General features: G+C 49.5%; 1 protein-coding gene across 4 annotated transcripts in view; it reads right to left on the bottom strand.

The window, feature by feature from the left end:
• Nucleotides 1-12,683, bottom strand: part of LOC116947280 (uncharacterized) — a 34,375-nt gene extending 21,692 nt beyond the window's left edge. For 2 of the 4 annotated variants that reach the window (XM_032962817.2, XM_032962818.2), the window contains exons 1-2: nt 11,957-12,683; nt 10,098-10,188 (exon numbers count right to left, since the gene is read on the bottom strand). The gene's annotated coding sequence lies outside the window, so the exon portion shown is untranslated. Of the gene's footprint in view, nt 1-128; nt 858-10,097; nt 10,189-11,753 lie in introns of those variants that run through there. The other 2 variants (XM_076070513.1, XM_032962819.2) reach the window with 2 other exon arrangements.
• Nucleotides 12,684-16,834: the final 4,151 nt, after the last annotated feature.

Below are 16,834 nucleotides of genomic sequence, written 5' to 3'. Positions count from 1 at the left end.
TTAACAGACTGTTGGGGCAAGTGCTGTTCATACATACAAACATAAGACTCCGACTGTGTGTGTGTGTGTCGCGTTGTTATCTCCTATCAATGAACACGCTGCAATGTGCACTCGCAAACTCCACTCACCCAGCGACCCAGGCTGATGAGCGCGTCACGTGAAGTGAGGCCGCGTGCGCGCGTCAACGCGGATTTATAGCGGCGTGTGTGTGTGTCAGTGTCTGTGTGTGTGTCAGTGTGTGTGTTTATATGGGTCGGTGTGTATGTATGGGTGTCAGTGTGTGTCACTATGGGTCTGCGTATGCATGTATGTGTGTTAGTGTATGTGTGTGTGTCTTCATATGGGTCGGTGTGTCTGTATGTATGGGTGTCAGTGTGTGTGTGTGAGTCGTGGGGAGCGTGTACCGTTCCGGCCTTTATATGTGCTCGCTAACAGCACTTGCCCCAACAGTATGTTGGAGCTATTCGGGGAATCTTTGTCTATGTTGCGTCTCCATGGGTCTGTATGTATGTGTGTTAGTGTGTGTGTGTGCCGTGACGTCCTTGATAGGTGCTCGCTAACACTTGCCCCAAACATGTGTGACGGCTATACGGGGGATCTTTGTCTTTGTGTGTATCTGTGTGTGTGCGTGTGTGCGTGTGTATATTTCGCCTGTGTGTGGTGTGTGCGCTCACAAGTCTGCGTGTGGCTATGTCGTGGGGAGCGGTGGTGTAACGGTTAGCGCGCTACGCTACGAACCCGGCGATCCGAGTTCGATTCCCGCTCACGACCAACATCTATGACGATTAACTGAACCGGTCCTGGACCTCCCCTAGGTTAACTCAGCCTTAAATGAGTACCTGGTGCGGTGTGTAAACATCGCCACTGGGGAGACAAAGGCGGCCGGGCGTGGGGCTCGCCACCCACGCCCTCGTCTACCGTGCCGAGCCTTCATAGGTGCTCGCTAACAGCACTTGCCCCAACCGCCCGTGATGTCTATCCGGGGGATCTTTGTCTTTGTAGCGCTCATCACCACCACCACCAACCACACCAAGTCACCTCCACCCCCCCACCTACCACGTTCGCAATTAGGGACCAGCCTGGCTGACGCGACAAGGCATTAATTAAACGCGATGTTTTTTTGATAAATTAATTAGATAAGCCAAAAGGGGGCACGCGGCCCGCTAATTGGGAGCGCGTGGCGAGCGGGGGGGGGGGGAATTGGGAACGGTGGGGGGCAGTGGAGGGTGGCGTTGGGGGCGGTCAGAGAGGCAAAGGGGTAACAAAGGGGGGGTAACAAGGGGGGGTAACAAGGGGGGGTAAACAAGGGGGGGGTAAACAAGGGGGGTAACAATGGGGGGTAACAAGGGGGAGTAACAAGGGGGGGGGGGTAACAAGGGGGGGTAACAAGGGGGGGTAACAAGGGGGGGTAACAAAGGGGGGGTAACAAGGGGGGGTAACAAGGGGGGGTAACAAGGGGGGGTAACAAGGGGGGGTAACAAGGGGGGGTAACAAGGGGGGGTAACAAGGGGGGGGTAACAAGGGGGGGTAACAAGGGGGGGGTAACAAGGGGGGGGGTAACAAGGGGGGGTAACAAGGGGGGGTAACAAGGGGGGGGTAACAAGGGGGGTTAACAAGGGGGGGTTAACAAGGGGGGGGTAACAAGGGGGGGTAACAAGGGGGGGTAACAAGGGGGGGTAACAAGGGGGGGTAACAAGGGGGGGTAACAAGGGGGGGTAACAAGGGGGGGTAACAAGGGGGGGTAACAAGGGGGGGGTAACAAGGGGGGGTAACAAGGGGGGGTAACAAGGGGGGGGTAACAAGGGGGGTAACAAGGGGGGTAACAAGGGGGGTAACAAGGGGGGTAACAAGGGGGACCCCACCGCTTATCCCCACGACTCATTACCACCCCTCCCCACCGCTACCCCTGCCCTCACCCCGACCCCCACCCTCACCACCCGCCCTCTCCCTTCATTACGTTAATTACTGCTCCAGTTAGAAAATGAACAATCAGTGCGGCCATATGTCCCAGAGATCCCTGGGGAGAGTGGCACGGGGTAGGCACGGGGCTCCTCCCCCCCTCGACTCGCCACGCACCCCCCTCGACTCACCCCCCCCCTCGACTCACCACGCACCCCCCCCCCCCCCCCACTCACACCCCTGACTCACCACGTACACCACCTTCGACTCACCACGCACCCCCCAGACTCACCACGCACACGGCCGTGAGAAACCTTTACCCAGCAGTGGACTGACCCCCGTCTCACGCAATGATCCGCGATCACGTCTGGATCAGACACAAGGGACATTGTACCCAGGATATGGAATTTGGGCGCGAGCTCGCGATCGCATTGAGAGACGGGGCGAGAAGGGGAAACACGTGGATTAGAGGACACACGCAAGTTGAATACGTCTTCACCCAGAAGTGGACAGTCCATGGCAGTGATGAGAGCATGGAGTCTGGCAGTTACAGGGCAATGCATGGTGGACGGAATACGCAAACAAACTCGAGCAAAAACAACAAATTATTTACGACAAATTCATGGCCCTCTCTCTGTAAATCTACGGGCCTCTACGTGACGTGCGAGTCTATGTATGGTTCTCTGTGGTTCTTATTGTGAGTCTGCGCGTCTCTGTGCGAGTCTGTGCCAGAGCGGCAGTCAGTGGCAGGCCGAGGAGAAGAGAGAGGGAGGATCTGGAGGCTGCAATTGAACCTGGGTCAGTGAGTCGACAACACGGACGGCTGGCGGGGTAAGTGGGGGGGGGGGAGTTCCACGGCTCATATCTGGAAGCTACAACCTTCGCTGATGTCAAGAGGAGAATTGATCTTCAAGTTAGTCAGGAGCGCTTTAGTGACGTCACCCGCAGTGCCTTTTCAGAAGTGATTAACGCCGCAGTGACGTCATTGTAGTGTTGCTGGTATTTAACGTAATTAAATTAAAACATTAAAATTGTTCCGACGAACGTAACTTAATTCTTCCAACAGGCGTTTCGAAATATATTACTTATTGTGGTGTCCGACTGAGGTTGAAAGCGTTATATTTCATTCGCCCTGTCCGTCTGTGTGTAACGTGGGGGTGGGGGGGGGGAAATCACTGGAACGATCAGATGAGAAATAAACTTGAGTTTTAGAGGTGTGTGGCTATTGGGGACTCACCCCTCGGAGAAATCTGGCCGCATCCATGAAATGGTTCCCCTAAACTCTGTCGACAAACCCAGCGCTAAGAGGACACATTTGCAAATGTTCGAACTCGTTTCAATCGTCCTGACAAGTCACACGCACGCTTTGTTGTCCACACTGGGCTCGACTCTGGCCATGAGACAGCGAATGTCAACAACGGGTCCAGAGATTTGCTCGCGTTGACCCCAATGCTGCTGAAATGATGCACTTCCAGAAGTCGGCCGCGTGGCTGATGGGATGTTGTAAAACCCCCCAAAAAAACCGACTGGTGCAGTATTTGTAAATGGTTGCATTTCTTTGTTGGCTATGTGGACGGACAGATATGGTAAAGAAAATCACCCGTTCTGCGGATTGTCTTTCTCGCTTCAATTTCTCCACCACGACCCCCACCAGCGATGTCGAATCTCCTATCGTGCAGCACTCGCAGCCGCTGGCCGTCCGGGAGACAGCAACTCCACGGTCACATGACAGGGACCAGTACACCCTCGCAATTACGAGTCAACGCGGACCTGGCCGCGGCCCGTTATTAAATTACATCTGCTGGCTACATCTGCCGCGATGTGCGAATTGCGGAGAGATTGGTTTTGAGGAGGAGGAAGAGGGGGGCTGGGGGGATTTGGGGGATGGGGGGGGGGTGCCGTTTTCGAAGGTGGGGGCTACGGAAAAGAGGAGGGGGTCAAGGAGATGGGGGATAAGGGGGTGGGGGCTACGAGGAGTTAGGGGGGGTGAGAATGGGGGGGAGGGGGAGTCTGCGGGGGGTGAGATTGAGCGGTTGGGGCCTGCGGGGGGTGTGATCTGTGAGGGTCGTCGGGAGAAGGTGGGGGGGGGGCGATGGTGGTGGTCTGCGCGAGGGTTGGGGCTGCAGAGGGATGGGATCTGCAAGGGTGGGGGCTGCTGTGTGGGGGATGCTGTGGGGGGAGAGAGGGGAGGGGCTGCGCCAATCGTTGAGTGACTTTGATCGCCGTTAAGAGAAAGGGATCGTCATCATCGCCACCATCACCGCGAGACTCGTGCTGGGCGCTTATACCCAATTAGCGACGCTTTTATGGCCGCAATTAAGCGTTTTGATGGCTTAACTGAGACCCGGGGGGGGGGGGGGGGGGAGGAGAGGGGGCGGTTGCGGCAGGGGTAGTGGTGAGGAAGGGGGTAGGGGAGGGGATGAGGTGGCCACAATCTTCACCTCGCCGGGGGAGCGGGAGTGGGGGGGGGAAGCCCCCCTCCACCCTCCCCCTCCCACTTAAACTAATTGCTTAGGTTAAATAAACACAATTATAAACGCACACACAACACCCTTCATGTAACGTAGATTAACTATCGTAACGTGTTAGTTGTTTAACACAGTTGCCGAACGCACGCCCCAAGTGCCCAATAAACGTCAAGCGGCCAGCCACAAACGGCACTGTCAAAGTTGTACTCGATAGAAAGTGCAAACGCATTTCTTGAATTACCTAGAGGGTATCACGGAGCTTGGGGAAGAGAGAATGCCAAATGGTTACGCGGTGCAGCAGGTAGGCACAGGTGTTGGCCGTGAGCGGGAAGCGAACTCTGGTCGCCGGATTCGTAGTGGCAGTGTGCGAACCACAACGCCACTGCTCCGATAACACACGCACATGAATTCCGTACAAATACAAATATATCCCCTGTATGGACTTAACTGATGGGGCAAATGCTCTTAGCGAGTAGTACGTATGGACGCCGGCACGGCAAACGAGGGGGGTGACCAAGACTACCCCGGCCGCCTTTGTAGGGGGGTGACCAAGACTACCCCGGCCGCCTTTGTAGCGAGATGCTAACTACCTCGCCTGGTATGCAGGACGTCGTGGGTCGATTTAGAGTTTGCGTCTTCTCTCTCCCTGTGGTCGCGTGGATTTTTCTCCGGTTCCTCCGGTGTTTCTCTCCACATTTAGAGAAACACGCGTTTAGAGTATTTAGCTACTGTGCATTACCACATGATGATAAGCCACATGATGATCAGCCACATAATTCAGCTATCATAGGTGGCCAGGTCGCCTCTAATAATAGCGAATAGCTCAGCGGGCTTTACCTGGTAAAATAAAATAAAATAGTTTACTTTTAGTTTGCTAAGGTCAGCACGACGCACCTATGAGGGGGTGGGTGGCCAGCACCACGCACGGTCGCCTTTGTCTCCCCAGTGCTGATGTTTTATGCACACCGCATCAGGTACATCGGCACTGATGTTGGCCGTGAGCGGGAATCGACGTTCGTAGCGCAGTGGGTTAACTGCTGCGCCACCGCTCCCCAAAGACAAAGATGCAAAAACACAGACACAAACGTCAACACACGCAGCGACACTCGCACACAAGGACACAAACACACATTGTATATTCCACCTCCTCACAGATACCGTTACCACCACCGCCATCATTACCACCATTGCCATCATTACGCACCTCCAATTAGCACGGTAGGCTACGTACGGTGCGAAAGAATGTCTACATGCCGTCATATATACTCCGGGAAGACACACAATCTAACTGGTATTGGCCACACATCCAAATGCTGCTAAATTCCCCGTAAATTACTAGGCTGGGATCACACACGGCAGCAGCAGAATCGCAACTCGACTTCAAAAACTCGGCAGGACACTCCCGAAAAAGTCTTGAGACTCAGGGAGGCTTTGTTCTGAGTAAACAAGCGGCATAATAAAAACAAGTCTAAATTTAAATACACAAAATTGATAAATGTGTGCTTACACGGTGGTATGTACTGCGTTGCTTCATAAACGTACATGTATTTTCGAGTAGATATTTCGTAAACTTATTTAGTAAGATTGCAGTTGATAAACTTTTGAATCATTATGAAAAGTGTGAAGTTATTAACTACATGTTAGTGAATTTTGTTTAAGCAGTTGAGGACTCTAGAGACCAGGATAGCCCCATTTCCAAGGGTAACCTTGGGCCAGTACTTTCGTGGAGACAAATACATTACACAACAATAATAATATCATGTTACTGCCGTGGCAATCCAATGCTGGATGAAGGCCTCTCTCTCCCGCGTCCTGTCGGTCTTTCGGAGGGGAGCGGGGTGGGTGGTTGCTTGACCATTCTTCACCACGCTGGTCATTTCGGCTTTATGAAGTTTTGGCGGAAGAACGCGAGCAGGAGGAAGAGGAGTGGGTCAGCACTCACGCCCCACTGCATGGCGTTACCCACGGCAGGGACGCGAACTCGGGCGGCCTGGCTCGCTCTATAAAAATTGTGTTTCAGCAACACTGTGCCTTGATGCTGTTCACACGTGTTTCAGCAACACTTTGCCTTGATGCTGTTCACACGCGCGCTAATTTGTATGTGGTTCAAACCCCAAATATAACCATATTAATTCACACGTAATATACGTCAGCCGATATGGTGACAACAATAGATTTATGTACTTATGTAATATATTGGAATAAAAACTATACAAACTTAATGTTTTTTTCACTTAAAGAAGGACACATTGAATATTAAATCATGTTGACATGTCAGTCATTCTACAGATCCCAACCCGCACTGATCAGCATGGTGAAGTATGGTCAAATAACACCCAATACCGACGCAGCGGGGCCAGGGCCTTCAGCAGCGAATGGGCACATTCAACGATTGATGTACTTTTCCAGGTATAACCACACGTATGTGTACGTGTGATACTATAACATACACACATGTACACATACCATACTGTCGCGCATTATATACTGTATGTATAGACTGTCTTCACGATAGGAGCGCAAGTCAGACATCTCGCTACATTTACATTGGCAAAGACAAGTTATCGCAGGCCGACGATTCGCGCCATGGTCCTACTTCAGAGCAGAGCCAAATCGCCGTCTGTTGTGTATTATATCTAGGTGTGTGTGTGTATTTGCGCCTCCTTCTCTCTTTAAGTAATAATTCCGAGCGTGCGTTCTCTCCACGCATCTTTGCTCACTTGTTAGTTGTGGCATCGCTTGGCGGTAATTCACTCGCTAATGCTACGACACGCGATTCAGAAATTCACTTTTAGATGGAGAAACAAAAGATTTATGAAGGAACTAAATTACTTATATATAGGGGGGTTTTACGGAGTGAGAAACATTGAAAAAAATTTGTTATATTGTTTCATCCATCTTCCTGGTTCTTTCGGTAAAGTCACGTAGAAGGGACATAATAAAATAATAAAAATAAAACATAATAAAATAAAAGATGTTTTAAAATAAAACAAAATAAAATATTACGTTTTATTTTTATTCTTTTATTATTTCCCTTCTACGTGACTTTACCGAAAGAACCAAGAAGATGAATCCCTGCAGTCACGAAAGCTTTAAATCGAAATTGTCACTGGAAGGCCGAGTCAGCCTTGAAACAAAAAAATAAGCTTCTTAGCTCAGCGGGCTTTGCTCGGAAAGTGCAACTTCTTCTGGACTTCTGAAGGGATAGCGGGCCGATGGTCGAGAGTGATAACGGAGCGGCAGTCCAAGGGCATGGGACGCGTCCGAGAGAGCGACGACCAAAGCAGTTCGTGCTGCAGGCGCCGGGCGGATCGTTGTTCATGGCAGCGGCGGCTTGGGCAGGCCTTCATCCAGCGGTGGATTGAACATGACCGCCGCCGTTGCTGCTGCTGATGTTGGTTATCGAATTTTCAAATGTAACTACTTTTCCTTGATGATGCTGCTGCGTTGGCGGCGGTGCACTGGAGCTGTGCACTTTTAAATCGTCTCGATTGAAAACTAATTTCTTGAGAACTGTTTTTTTTGTGTTGCGTTTGTTCTCCTTCCCCCCGCACCTCCGATTAACACGGTACGAGATCATTTCAACATACATACAAGCACATTTAACCAACAAAACAACTCAACGCATTTGTCAATAATACCTCTCTGTGTGGTGCTTTAAAAGGCGAAACTAAATATATATGCGGCGTAGAGGGCAATGGTAATTACACTTCTTCATGGCTCAATGAAGAAGGGCCATTGCCCGAAACGTCGCCGATTATATACATTTCCTGTGATATCGACGGACGCGTTTAGTAATGTTTAGTTCCAGCGATAGACTCCGCTGCTCCTAGCGCGACTGTCTAAGCTCGAGCCACCTGGGTGTGTGGGGGACAGTTGTTACTCTGCACCTACTCCAGCAGCCATACGAGAGAATAACTAAAGAAGTTCAAGATTCCAATGGTGTAGTGACGCGCTCGTGGTGCCTACACGGTCGGCGCGTTACTCCGCTCGCTCGCTCCACAGTCTACGGCGCCAAAAGGGTCTGTACGTACGTATGTACACAGGGTGTTTCAAAACCAATGTGAACACTTCTGAGAATGTTGCAACAATAACCACGTGACATGTGCCGCTGCCTCCAGGCTCTGGAGATCACCTGGAGAAGATTCCAGGCGCTCGTGGACGACGATGGCGAACAAGTGGGAGACTCTTTGACTTTTTGAAGCGACTAACATACATTTGTTATCGTGTTACGCAGTGCATTGTCCGTTTTTTCCATTAAAAACGATAGTCCCATGTAAGTGTTAACATGTTTTTGAAGCACCCTGTATTTCCGTTGAACTTCTTTCGCACCGTATGTAGCCAACAGTGCTTATCGGAGGTGCGGGGGAATGACAACAAACTGAACGCAAAAAGCCGTCCTAAATACATTAATTTTCAGTCTAGACGAATGAAAAGTGAAAGTGCATGGCTCCAATGGCTTCCTCATATCGGAAGGAAGAGCGTTCCAGTTTTCCGCATCTTGAACATCGCCACCATCAAGTATGTATGTATGTTGACCTTCTTTCGCACCGTACGTAGGCAACCGTGCTCATCGGAGGTGCGGGGTAAGGACAACACACTAAATGCAAAAAGCAAACCTAATGAAGAGTTTTCAATCTAGCTGTCTAAGTGTTTGCATAATTCATCGACTCCTAAAGCAAGTGCAGAACACTTGTTTGTCAATCTAGATGACTTAAAGTGCATAGCTCCAGTGGCGTCCTAATAACGGCAGGAAGAGAGCGTTCCAGACGGTCGCAGAAGCGCACCAGAAAGTGCCGCGCGATGCGGTGACCACCGCCTTTGTTCGCCAAAAAGCCCGAAGCAGCCGCGAGGATGAGCGAAGTTCGTGTCGTCGTTTATGCTCCATGCCGAGATCAGCGAGGTATTGTGGTTCATTTGTGGCAAGCACTTTGTTGTGCGTAATGAGCGCGAGCTTTTAATGTGTTCGTCTGCCAACCGGGGAGCCAATGCAGCTCGGCGAGCACTGTTACATCATAACAACATAGGCGTGTGGTACACAACACAATGCATGCTCTACTGTGGAGCGTCGCAGGTCGTAACCACGTATAAACAGCACTCCGCCGCCACGTACATCTACATACAAAGTAATTATTGTTCGAGTACAAATTAAAGCCCATCGACCTATTTTGGCTTTCCGGACCGACGTTCGCCACGAGCAACGCGTTTTGAAGTCAGGAACCCTCTAAACCGGTTCTGGGTCCGTCTGATCAACAAGAGCAACGCCTGTAAACCTCCAGCCCACACGTTGTTGACGAGGCCTGCAAATATGCCGATGAGACCCCGAAAACAAGAACCGGCTCCCAGTTGTTGTTTTTTTTTGTTTTGCTGTAAACAAATCAAATGCGCCACTGTACGGCGTGTAACGCGTTGTGCCTGAAGGCGCTGGAATTACATTTCCCCCGATATGAGTTCAATTCCCGGCCACGGCTCGGGTGGGCCAGTGGCGAGGGCATCGGTCCAAACCGACGCGGAGCTGCCTCTCTTTGCCCGAAACTTCGCCTATTATAGACAGTATTTATTGTTCTATTTAAGGCCACGGTGTTATTGACGAACCTGTTGACTTGCTGTGCCAACACAGCAGCAGCAGCATCATCATCATCACGAAATCGTGTGTCGAGCAAAATATACTTCACCATAGAGTGTTGCGTGTGTGTGTGTGTGACGTGGTTCCTTGTCGTCTGGACTCACCTGCCTCCCTCTGCCCCAGGTTCCTGCCGTCCGAGTCAGTGTGAGAATCACCGCAGACACTTCCCTTGCAGCAGCAGCAGCAGTGACGATGCTACCAGCAGTTGTACAAACAGTACAGCAACAGCAGCAGGATTAGCAACAGCAGTGGTGCTAGCGACAGCGGCGCCTGCAATGTCAGTAACAACAGCAGCAGCGGAGTAAGACGAGCAACAGCACTAGCAACGGTAGTAGTAGTAGCAACACCAGTAGCAACAGCAGCAGTCGTAGTAGCAACAGTAGTGGCAGCTATAGAAAACAGCAGCAAGAGCAGCGGCAGTAGTAGCAGCAAGTCGTGGTTACAAGTCGGAGGCGGTGCCAGCGGTAACAGCAGCAGCAGCAGTTACATCGGTAGCGACAGCATTGGTAGCAACAGCAGTGTCAGGAGTGTACCACCTATCAGCAGCAGCGGCACTGGTAAACTCCGTAGCAGCATTAGTACGAGTCGGAGCTGCAGTATGAGTAGCAGCAGCAGTATCAGTATCAACAGTAGTAGTAGCAGCAGTAGTTTGAGCAGTAGCAGCAGCAGCAGTATCAGAAGTATTACGAGGAGTATCAGAAGTAGTACGAGTAGCAGCAGTAACAGTAGTAGCAGCAGTAGCAGCAGTAACAGTAGCAGCAGTAACAGTAGCAGCGACTAAGCTCCACATTCCGTGGAGAGCGGCGAGAGGGCTCAGCAATTCCAAAACAATCGGAGGCGGCGTGGATTGAGAGCGAGCCCAGGGGGTGATGGTGGTGAAGGTGGCGGTGATGATCACTGGCGGAGCCAGTGGGGGGGGGGGGGGGGGGTGGCACGTGCCCCCCCCAATGACCCGATCGAAATCCCTAATTTCGATCGAATCATTGGGATTTATTCGTAATAATTCGGCATTTTGCGACCCCCACTGCCACTGTGTAGCATATTATTATGTGCCAGGGACTCTATGAGATGATAGGACAATAGTCTGAGTCCACAATTGGCAATAATTAACGGCAAAGCAGCTATAAGTGACTCACAGAATTGTGCGCAGTTGCGTATACAGTACACGACTTCCCTGAAGGCATCAACACCTTCAGTGAGCGCGATGCCGATCACACAACGCGGTTCGAATTCGACCCTCGATCGATGGCTGCGCCATCGCCGCACACGCGTCTAATAAACAGCAAGGGACAAGTCCTTACTAACAACTCCTCTATCATTTTTCATTGCTGGAGGGGTTGCCCCCCCCCTACCTGAAAATCCTGGCTCCGCCATTGGTGATGATGATAGTGATGATGATGATGATAGTGAGGAGGGTAAGGAGTTTTGACTTAAAGCTTTCGTGACTGCATGAATTCAAATTCTTTGGGTCTTTCGGTAAAGTCACGTAGATAGGTTCAAAGACAATAACTTAAAAATAACAAAAAAACTACGACGTTTCGATCGCAACACAAGCGATCGTCATCGGGAAGAAAAACAGAGGATGACGGTCACTTGTGTTGCGATCGAAACGTCGTAGTTTTTCGTTATTTTTTTGTTATTTTCTTTGAACCTATCTACGTGACTTTACCGAAAGACCCAAAGAATAGGTTAACGAGTGGTGGTGGTGACACTGGCCATGGCGAGGATGGTGATGGTAATAGTCTGCGTCGCATTCTCACGCGTCCTCGTGGTGAGCGGAGTGAATTCCTGTGGTGCCTGTACAGTTCAAGAGTCCGCATGTTAAAGGTGCTGCTGCTACTGCTGATGGTGATGTTACAGCTGCTGCGAAGACTGATGATGATGCTGCTTCTACGTGTGCTGCTCTTACCGCTGATGTTGATAATAATTATGATGATGTTGATTAAACATCAGTTGTTCTTACCGCAGCTGATGTGATGTTGCTGATGATAAAGAGGCGGCGATGTTCTCATGAAGCGAGGCCTGCCCAGAAGGGAGACCTGGAGAGGAGGGAACGGAGGAGCTGGGAGGAGGGAGACCCGGGAGGGGTGAGATGTGGGTGGAGGGTGACGTGGGTGAGGGGTTGGAAGCTTCCCACCCATGCAGTAAAGCAGCGACAGAGCAATCATGAGTCGAACCCGGGTAGGGAGCTGAGCGGCAGGGTGATGCAAGGTTAAAGTTCACGGAGCGGCAACGGTTCTAATGTGAACCAGTACCTCCTGGGAAATAGGTGGATGCGTGGGTGGGTAGGTGGGAGGTAGGGTCATCGGTGCGTGGCTGGGTGGGTGGGAGAAAGGATAGGTGACTGGCTGGGTGGCTAAGTGGGTGACTGCCTGGGTGGCTAAGTGGGTGACTGCCTGGGTTGGTGAGTGGTTGACTGGGCGAGTAACTGGGCGGGTAGGTGCGTGACTGGGTGGCAGCGATACTGGGTGGATGAGTAATTGGGTGTGTGACTGGGCAGGTGGTTAGGTGAGCAGATGGTTTACTAGATGGATGGATAGGTGGATGGGTAGATGGTTCACTCGTTTGGTGGGTTGATTGATAGGTGAGTGACTGGGTGGGTTGGTGGATTGGTAGGTGGATGATTGGGTGGGTAGGTGGTTGACTGGGTGGGTAGGTGGTGTTACTGGCTTAGCTGGTGTGGGTGCAGGGATGTGGACGGTATGTGTCTTGGGGGAGGGGGCGTTTGGAACGAGGGGGGAGGATGATGATCAAGAGATTTAGTCGATTGGAATGCCCCCGGGTGGGGGCACGGGGGGTGGAGGGGGGGCGAGGGCGATGGGGGGGGGGGGGGGCGATGGGGGATGAGTGTCAACCCTCGCAGTTTAAAAACTCTCCACCCTTCATTCCCCCAGTGGGACCGACCTCCCGCATAGCAGATTTTCACCCTCCATCAATCAATCAATCAACCGACCAATCAATCAACCCATTAGCATATGCCCGCCGGTGCTTAACTGTTTAATTAGTTTACACTGGAGAATAGCAGATAGGCACACAAGTACACGTGGGAACGTGACACATCGCGCCTGGAGGTGGGGGGGGGGGGTTACTCATCCGAGTACAGAGTTCTCTCGCTCTATGCGGCGGTGGTAGTAGTAGATGCGTAAAAAAAAAAAGAAAACGACGCGCATAGCGAAACGGCAAGAGGAGACAGCTGTCTGACAAGTAGTGAAAACAGTAACACACAGTACACACATACAGTACACACATACAGTATACACACAGTACACACACAGTGTTGTGTATCTCTGTGTGAATCTCTGTGTGCGAGACAGCTGCATTCAGAGTAGCGCACACAATACACACACAATACACAGAGTACACACAAAGTATACACACACACAGTGCACACAGTACACACACAGTACACACACACACACACTGTTGCCCCACGTCTGACGCCGTAGCCGCATCTGAGTGAATTCAAACCGCATGCTCTGTCGCGATGTTTCGGTATACACAACAGGTTAGCCGCGTGTGCGGCGCGACATCGCACCGAGCCGAGTCCGCGGAGAGCGATGGAACCCTGCATTAAACAGGCTCGGGACCTGCTTAGCTTCCCAAAGCGGGAGCAATCAGTGTAATGCAGTGGTTCTTTACATGGGGTGCGTGATGATCTTTCTAGGGGAGCGAGACACGAGCAGATTTTTTTTTAGGTCTATAATCATCGAACACACAAATTAAGCACGGACACGTAAAGTACAACTACTTTGTTTCATAACACCTACGTATCTATTAACGTTATACATATATATTTTTAGCGATTGAGAATCAATGGGAGTGCAGGGCCGCAGTTAAGGTTAAGTATCGCCGGTATCATGGGCTCGCCACGCGATTCCACGGGCTGTCCGCGTAACGGGCTCATCGTTGTTGCGACGCGTTCGAGTTGATGTCGATTGAGATTTAATGATGGGCGCTTTCATTGCCTGCTGCGACGCGTGAGGAGCGCGCACGTGGACGCCGACGGATGAAATGGAACGCGAGAGAGAAAACAAAAAAAAAACACTGAGAACGTGCGGAAAGTTATTGGGAGATTCAGTAATGCATGGAGTTAGATTATAGAAAGAGACGGGAGGGGGGAGAAATTAATATCGTTTATTAAAATGTTGAGCCAGCTTGTCAAGAGTGGATAAAAAAGCTAGCCCGAGACAAACATTAAAAACTAACGATAACACATTTAAGAATCAAACAACTACAACAGCACAAACCAGCTTCTCTATATATAAATACCTTCATCTACACGTCTCAAAACACTCTAGTGTACTTCCCGACAAGATATAAATCTTCAATTTTGTACATAGGTAGATTTTAGGACGCGAACAACAGGGAACATCTGAAGGTCCCAGATTTTTCATTTGAAGACCCCCACATCTCGATTTTAAGTGCCCCATGAACATGTTTGTGCGTTTTGATTTAAAGCTTTCGTGACTGCAGTAATTCATATTCTTAGTTTTTTCGGTAAAGTCACGTTGAAGAGAAACAACAAAATAATAAAATATATAAAACAATAAAAAATTCTCACGACGTTTCGACCATAACTCAAACGGTCGTCTTCAGGTGTGTTGGTTCGCATAAATTTATTTTTAAACGGCGCAGACAGCATACATTATAAAAAAAAAAAATTTCGTCTCCCCCCTCCTCTTTTCAGAATATAGATGGACTAGTCCTGGGTAAACTGCCAAATCGTTGCGCGTGGCGCTAACGTTTTTTACAAATAAATAAATGCGCCGTTTAAAAATAAATTTATGCGAACCAACACACCTGAAGACGACCGTTTGAGTTATGGTCGAAACGTCGTGAGAATTTTTTATTGTTTTATATATATTTTATTATTTTGTTGTTTCTCTTCAACGTGACTTTACCGAAAAAACTAAGAATATGTTTGTGCGTGTCATTCAGAAGCCGTTCAAAATATTATATTGCGGGTATTTTTCGTTTGACAGTGTTAAACAGCAAATAAAATTAAAGCGAGAACCATTGTTCGATCTTGTATTGTTTTTGAGATATTTCGGATTAAAGCGGTTTTTAACAAAACAAATATACGTATTTTATGATGTTCAAATCTGAATAATTCGAAAACAGTAAAAGATAGGAGTTTCCCCTCAGAGTATTAAGTTAATTATATTTGGTTCTTTTTAATAAAAAATAAGAACGGAATCTTTAAATCGAGCGATTTTCGTTGGGTACGTTTTTAAATATAAGAAGTTGAATCAAGTCAAAAATGTTTGTGGTTTTTTTTGCGGGAAAATACAACTCTTTTGGAGTATAGTCGATAGTGTCTGTTCGTACGTAAAAATTGTAAAAAAAAAATCATAACAAGTTAATTATTATATTTATTGAAAACTTTTGGCCTGGCGAAGACAGGCTTCATGAACTAGTTAAAAAAATAATACCAGATCAACAAATACAAAGGAGACGTCACAGCGATATAACTCCACTGCTCCTGCATCGGTTGTCTGGGCTTGACCACTTGAATGTGAAGTCGTCGCTCTGGCTCTACATCAGCCGTACAAACAAAACAACAAGATTAAAAATAAAGATTAAAATTTTCATTTTTCTTCAAACGTAAACAAAAAAAATCTCACAAATGGTTCCTTTAACTTATCCGAGACGCTGTTCCATTACCCAACCAGTCTGAGAGAACAAGGGAAACTATTTTTATTTTATATTTTACGAGGTGAGGTCCAACTGAGCTATCTCGCTCGTTTTTTTAGAAGGGACCTGGTCATCACAAATGATAACACGACGAAGTGGCTTATCAGCTGGAAATGTATAGCAGTCGAATACTCCAAACGCGTGATGTTGACTCTAAATGTGGAGGGGAAAACCGCAGGACCCGGAGAAAAATCCTTACGACTACGTAAGAGAGACACGCAAACTCCAAATAAACAGCAGGCGTCAGGGTCGGGATCAAACCCACGACCTCCTGTGCACCACGTGAGGTAGTTAACATCTCATAGCCACCGTGATGATGATGGGAGAGAGACACGCAAACTCCAAATAAACAACAGGCGGTCAGGGTCGGGATCAAACCCACGACCTCCTGTGCACCACGCGAGGTAGTTAAACATCTCATAGCCACCGTGATGATGATGGGAGAGAGACACGCAAACTCCAAATAAACAGCAGGCGTCAGGGTCGGGATCGAACCCACGACTTTCTGTGCACCACGCGAGGTAGTTAACATCTCATAGCCACCGTGATGATGATGATGAGAGAGAGAGAGACACGCAAACTCCAAATAAACAACAGGCGGTCAGGGTCGGGATCGAACCCACGACCTCCTGTGCACCACGCGAAGTAGTTAACATCTCATAGCCACCGTGATGATGATGAGAGAGAGAGACACGCAAACTCCAAATAAACAACAGGCGGTCAGGGTCGGGATCGAACCCACGACCTCCTGTGCACCACGCGAGGTAGTTAACATCTCATAGCCACCGTGATGATGATGAGAGAGAGAGAGACACGCAAACTCCAAATAAACAACAGGGGGTCAGGGTCGGGATCAAACCCACGACCTCCTGTGCACCACGCGAGGTAGTTAACATCTCATAGCCACCGTGATGATGATGAGAGAGAGAGAGACACGCAAACTCCAAATAAACAACAGGCGGTCAGGGTCGGGATCGAACCCACGACCTCCTGTGCACCACACGAGGTAGTTAACATCTCATAGCCACCGTGATGATGATGATGATGAGAGAGAGAGAGACACGCAAACTCCAAATAAACAGCAGGCGTCAGGGTCGGGATCGAACCCACGACCTCCTGTGCACCACGCGAGGTAGTTAACATCTCA

The sequence above is a fragment of the Petromyzon marinus genome, chromosome 29 (assembly GCF_048934315.1).
Source record: "Petromyzon marinus isolate PM22_M1 ecotype Great Lakes invasive population chromosome 29, UKy_Petmar_22M1.pri1.0, whole genome shotgun sequence".
Taxonomy (NCBI): domain Eukaryota; kingdom Metazoa; phylum Chordata; class Hyperoartia; order Petromyzontiformes; family Petromyzontidae; genus Petromyzon; species Petromyzon marinus.
Note: the sequence above shows the minus strand (reverse complement) of the source record. Positions and strands in the feature narration are given on the sequence as shown.